General features: G+C 47.6%; 1 pseudogene; it reads left to right on the plus strand.

Moving 5' to 3' along the window:
• The first annotated feature begins 207 nt into the window (after positions 1 to 207).
• On the plus strand, positions 208 to 3105 carry LOC112103531 (annotated as a pseudogene).
• The last annotated feature ends 3643 nt before the right edge of the window (positions 3106 to 6748 follow it).

The raw sequence follows: 6748 nt of genomic DNA on the forward strand, positions 1-6748 counted from the left end.
CCCCCACACTCCGCGACACCATGTAAGTCACTGAGGAATTTCTCTCTCTCTTTTATTATATATATATAGAAACTGGGGGGTATGGGGTGGCCAGGAAAGGGTAGTACCTCTGATGGGGGGACTTGTCGTACCCCTTCAGGGGTAGTCCATCCACTTTGGTCCCCACCTGTCACTCAGCTCTCACCTGTGGCTCCAAGTAGCTGCAGCATGTGCAGCAGCCACACCCCGGGCAACGGCTTCGACAGGCCGGCCAAACCAGGTGAGGGTAACTGATGGGATCCAAACCCTCAGTGAATTTGGGATATGTCTCCCCCGCATGCGACGTCAGCTCCGGCGGATTGGGCGAAAGAGATCACTAAGATCCAACGGCCAAGAAGGCGGTTTTGCAACACTTTGTGGAAAGCGAAGGGCTTGACAAGGCATGAAAGACATCAAGGCCATCCACTGCAACCAAAGAAACTACCAGTCGTGACGATTTTTCGAACCATTGGTGTCTGGCTCCTAAGGTCGAGAGAGTGGGATTGCTCCCATGCAATGGCTCTACCACTTAAAAAGCTTTCACGCACAGGTCCTGTGCAAATCATCAAACATTATCATCATACCACCCAGGTCCTGCAGCGATGGGGGAGGGGCAAAGCAACAGGTGGAGGTTACCACTGGGAATCGTAGTTCCAATCCTGCATGCAGGTGGTCTGTGGATAGGTGGTTGTCCAGCTCTGTATTTGGGGCAGCAGAGTTGCCGGCAGCATCCCAGGCATCTGAGCAGCCCTCTTCAGGATAGCATGGCTCACCCTAGTAAGGGAGGGGCCTAGAAAAGGTGGCCTAAAAATTGCCTGCCCTACAACAACTGGCCAGCAAGCCGCGGCTGGCAGTTCAACCCAATCTGCGGCCGAAACCAAAAGAAAAATTTGAGAAAACTTACCATTGGTGTATGGAATGTTTTTACCCTCATGGATCGAGAAGCTGTTGCAAGACCTGAGAGAAGGACAGCTCTCATTGCTCGAGAACTAGTCCGTTATAACATCGATATAGCGGCATTAAGTGAAACAAGATTGCCTGGGGAAGGTTTCTTGAGTGAACCAGGAGGTGGTTACACCTTCTTCTGGAAGGGTATGACTGAGACAGAGGATAGAATACATGGAGTTGGTCTGGCAGTAAAAACCTTATTGATGCATCAACTCCCAGACCTTCCAGTGGGTATCAATGAAAGATTGCTGAAGCTACACTTCCCACTAAATGCCAAACGTCATGTCACCATCATCAGTGCATATGCACCCACTTTAACATGCTCTGACAACTCAAAGGAACAATTCTATGAAGATCTTGACAGACTGATCAAGCCCACACCTGTAACAGACAAACTACTCCTACTTGGAGATTTCAATGCCCGAGTCGGGACTGACAGCGAGAACTGGAAAGGAGTTATCGGGCCACATGGTGTGGGCAAAATGAACAGCAATGGACTACTCCTTTTGAGTCTTTGTTCTGAAAATGACCTGACCGTTACTAACACTCTGTTCCGACAAGCGGACAAATACGTGGATGTCCAAACAGTGGCATCTGATAGATTATGCCATTGTTAGAAGGCGAGACATCTGAGACGTACTGATTAATAAAGTAAAGCGAGGCGCAGAGTGCTGGACAGATCACAGATTAGTCAGGACGTCTCTTCAACTCTACATTGTTCCTTCTCGGCACAAACATCCTAAGCATGTGCGACCTGCTTTCAATATAGCCAAACTGAAGGATGCTCAATGTTTCAACAAATTCCAGAAGAGTCTTGATGACAAACTGACATCCCACGGACAACTGATTGGTACTGTAACCGAAAAGTGGGACAAGTTCAAGCAGATAGTGACTGACACAGCAATAGCATCTCTTGGACCAAAGAAAAGAACACATCAGGATTGGTTTGATGAGAACCAAGAAGAAATATGCTCAGCACTGGAAGTAAAGAGAAAAGCCTTTATCGAATGGCAGAATGACCCCTCCTCAGTCTCTAAGCGGGACCATTTCAAGTACCTTCAGAGCAAAACACAGAAAGACCTCCGTCAGATACAAGACAACTGGTGGGAGAGCAAAGCCAAAGAAATTGAGCACTATGCTGAGACCCACAACTTAAAGATGTTCTTCAGTGCTATTAAGACTGTCTATGGACCTTCTAAACCAAGGACCACCCCGTTGCTCTCATTAGACAACACAACGCTGATTAAAGATAAAGAAGGCATCAACGAAAGATGGCGAGAACACTTTAGCAACCTTCTCAATAGACCATCAACCGTGAATAATAATGTCCTCAATGAAATTCCACAACAACCTGCTCTGACAGATCTTGACTTTCTGCCCACTATAGATGAGATTAAGAAAGCTGTTAGCCAGATGAGTTCAGGGAAAGCTCCTGAAAAAGATGGGATACCAGCAGAGATATACAAAGCAGCAGGTCCAGCAGCACTAGCAGCGTTCCACAGCGTGATCATCAACATCTGGGAGGATGAAAACATACCACAGGACCTCCGCGATGCTACTATTGTCTCTCTTTTCAAGAACAAAGGCAGCAAAGCAGAATGTGGAAACTATAGAGGCATATCCCTCCTCTCCGTTGGAGGGAAGATCATCACCTGCATCATCTTGAACTGCCTAATAGCCAGTATTTCCGAGGCAAATCTACCTGAAAGTCAATGTGGTTTTCGACCTGGCCGGAGCACAGTTGATATGGTGTTTGCTGTCAGACAAATACAAGAGAAGTGCATTGAACAGAACATGCACCTGTATGCTGTCTTCATAGATCTGACAAAGGCGTTTGATACCGTCAACAGGGAAGCCCTTTGGACCATTCTAACATGACTTGGCTGCCCAAGAAAATTTGCCCAGATTATACGCCTTTTTCATGACAGCATGACAGGCGAAATATTGTCTGATGGAGCCACATCAGCCCCCTTTAACATCACCAACGGCGTGAAACAAGGATGTGTTCTCGCTCCTGTCCTATTTAACCTGTTCTTTGCACGTGTCCTTAACCATGCAATGAAAGATCTGGACCGAGGTATATACTTGAAATACCGGCACAATGGTTCACTTTTTGACCTCCGTCACCTGAATGCAAAGACTAAGACAGTGCAGAAACTCCTTCTTGAGGCACTCTTTGCTGACGACTGTGCCCTCATGGCTCACACTGAAAATGATCTTCAGCACATTGTCAACAAGTTTGCTGAGGCCTCGCAATTTTTCGGACTAACTATCAGCTTCAGAAAGACAGAAGTTCTCCATCAACCTGCACCTGGATCAAATGCTTCTGTCCCGAGTATCTCCATTGACGGCACTCAGCTGAAAGTAGTGGAGAACTTTAAATACCTGGGTAGTGTCATATCCAGTGATGGATCACTGGATAATGAGATCAACGCACAAATATCCAAAGCAAGCCTGGCACTTGGCTGTCTGCATGTCAAAGTTTTAAATCACCACAACATCCGGATGTCAACAAAACTGCTTGGGTACAGAGCTGTTGTTCTTTCATCTCTTTTGTACGGGTGCGAAACATGGACACTATATAGGCGTGACATCAAGCAGCTCAAAGCATTTCACATGTGCTGCCTCCGCAACATCATGAAGATCCGCTGGCAAGACAAAGTGCCCAATCTTGAGGTCCTTGAGAGAGCCCAGATGACAAGCATCGAAATGATGATCATGAAGTCACAGCTACGTTGGACCGGTCATGTCAGCCGCATGGATGCCAACAGAATCCCCCGTCAGCTTCTGTATGGTGAGCTCTCCCAGGGCATCCGGCATATAGGTCGTCCACGGAAACGTTACAAGGACACCATCAAAGCCAATCTGCAGTACAGCAGTATCAAACCTAGGGACCTTGAGGACGCCACCAGCGACAGAACACAGTGGCGTACAACAGTCAGAAATACCTGCATCGCCTTTGAGGAAGAACGCTGCCGGCGTCTACAAGAGGCACGCGAACGACGTCACAGAGCATCAACAGTGCACAATCCACTGACCGCAAACTTCCCATGCACCATCTGCAGCAAAATGTGCACCTCTAGAATTGGCTTGTACAGTCATCAGAGGGCACACCGTGAGACCAACAATAGATGATCTGCACAGATTTGTCATCATCGGATCGATGGACTACCAAGATAGAAACTGAATGGTTTGTACCTCTCATTGGAATCACATGTTAAAAATATAATGTAAACCCGTTCTTTACCTCTAGACTTTCAAATCAGCATGTGTGGTCTTAATACTACAAGGCCAAGAGCACTTGCATAAGGAAGACAAACTGCATTGGGCCCATAATATCCTACTAATAAAGTGAGAGTTAAAGATGAGGATGAATTTTTGTACAATATCCCTATTTTCAACCAGTTTTAACTTTGACAAAGTAATAGTTTCAAGTTAAAACTTTCCAGGTTGGTCTGAATTTGGTGTCTGTGTGGTTTTGTTTGTTTGTTTGTTTTTTGCCAAATTTAAGAATGTTTGGTTTGGTTGTTTTGAGTTACAAAAATGTAACAAATGAAAGAGTTTGAGTATAAGACAATGGGGCAGATCCTGAGGTGGTGTAAATTGTCATAGTTCCATTGAACTCAATGGAGCTATGACAATTTACATCATCTGATGATCTCCCCCTGTGTTCTTAATGATCAAGTAACTGAAAAATTGCTTTGTTTTTAAAACTAACACTAGTTGTGTTCTTAGTTCTTTTATTTAAGAAAACAATATAAAATACCCTGCAGAGCTTGCTCCAACTGGAGACAGAGTTGACAAGGGAGCAACCCAGCTTAGAAAGTGGGAGGCTGGGGAGATGTACAGACATACCCAGAAGGCGCCTGGCAAAGGTGCTGGAGAAGTCTCCCTAAGGGAATAGGACTTTATGCTGAGCCCCATTGGTGTTGGTGGTTTGGTTTCTTCTCTCCCTCCTGTCCCCCTTTATCTGTGACCAGAAGCTGAAGGAGGAAAGCATTGGTAGGAAGTAACCCAGAGAGGGTAAATCAGAAGGGCCTCTAGGAGGCCAAATGCTGTTGACCCTCCTAGGACCCTGGATTGGAGCCCAGTGGAGTGGGTGGGCCTGGGCTCCCCTACCACTGCCCCTATTACTGGGGGGGGGGTGCTAATCACTGGGCCACCTGGGACCCTCTTACATTTGGTGGAGAAGGAGGGCAAGACAGTGACCCAGGCCTGATAGTAGGCCCTAAGAAGAGAAAAACACACACAGAGAACACCAGGGATGGCTATTAAGAAACTGCTAACATGGGTTCTCAAAAACCAACAGCAGCAGGCTGCCCAGCAGCAACAGCAGAGACAGCTGCTGCAGCAGCTCACTACCCAACAGCAGCAACAGGTGGCAAAGCAGCAGCAACAACAGCATTCGATTAAAGAGGTGGTGGCACAACACCAGGAGCAACAACAGTGGCTCATGCAGCAGATGGCAACACTCCTACAACCCTGGGCAACCTTGAGCCTAACCACTGGAGGAGGGGGAGACAGATCCAACCCCACCCATCCCAGTAAAGCTGACCAAAATGGGACCTGCAGATGACCTTGAGACGTTCCTTGTCACTTTTAAGCAGGTTGCTGTCAGACCAATGGCCCAAAGAGAGCTGGGCCACCTTATCGGCCCTTTACTTGACCTGCCACATCTTGGAGTCTTGATGTGATGAGTGTCCTAGACTACACGCATGTCAAAGTGGCCATCTTAGATACCTTCAGCATCTCACTAGAAACCTAACACCAGTTCTGCCTTGAGAAATTTACCCCTGGGGCATGGCCATGGGTGGTTGCTCAGAGCTTGAAAGAATACTGGTGGCAGTGGCTCCAGCCAGAGGGATGTACTGGGATTCAGGTGGCAGAAAAGATCATCATAGAATGATTCACCAAAATCCTTCCAGCGGGGGGATGCAAGTGGGTGGTGAGACATCAGCCAGAAGCAGTAGCAGAGGCAGTGTCATTGGCAGAAAACTACCTGATGTCCCTCAGGCTACTGGCTGAAACACTAGAAGTTGGGCCTGTGTGCCCTGGGTCTCCATGGAGCACTGATACCTGAACACCAACAAGGGTAACTGGGAGTACTTGGACACAATTCTAGTGGGACGGGGCACAAAGGCCAAGAAAAGAACCTGGAAATGCCCCCTCCCAACCATCATGGCTCTTCCTGGCCCAGCCAAATGACCTTATTCAAAGGGATTCAATTCCTTGGGAGAATTGTATATACCAAGTATATACCAAGAGACCAACTCCTCCCACCAGGAGCTGTTTTGTGTGTGGCCAGCAAGGTCATTTCAGAAAGGACTCCTTATTCATGGACTGTAATTACAGGCAGACCTGGACAGCCGATAACAGGGCTCGAAAGAGGGGCCCTGGGAAGATGTTGATCCCAGTACAGGTGGATGGAGTAGTTGTACAAGGGCTGATAGATTCAGGTTGTAGTCTGGGAAAGGCTGGTAGGGTCAGGCGATAAAGCTGGGAACATAATCTACTTCCAGTGTATCCACAGGGACATATGGCCCCATCCAATGAAAGAAGTATGACTGACCGTGCAAGAACACATGGAAATGGTACAGGCTGGAGTGGCAAAACACCTGGCCTACCCGGTCATACTTGGGTGTGGCTGGAAGCTCTTTGAGGAAGCAGTTAAAGGGCACCAGAGCCCTCCTGAGGAGAAAGCAGAGCTGGGGCCAGAAGACCCAGGAAATCAAGATATGGCTGTGTTAGCTGAGAGGGAGCCTCAGACAGAAGGGGCTCAAAG

This window comes from Terrapene carolina, unplaced genomic scaffold (genome assembly GCF_002925995.2).
Source record: "Terrapene carolina triunguis isolate 2854851 unplaced genomic scaffold, T_m_triunguis-2.0 Scaffold58, whole genome shotgun sequence".
Lineage (NCBI taxonomy): Eukaryota > Metazoa > Chordata > Testudines > Emydidae > Terrapene > Terrapene triunguis.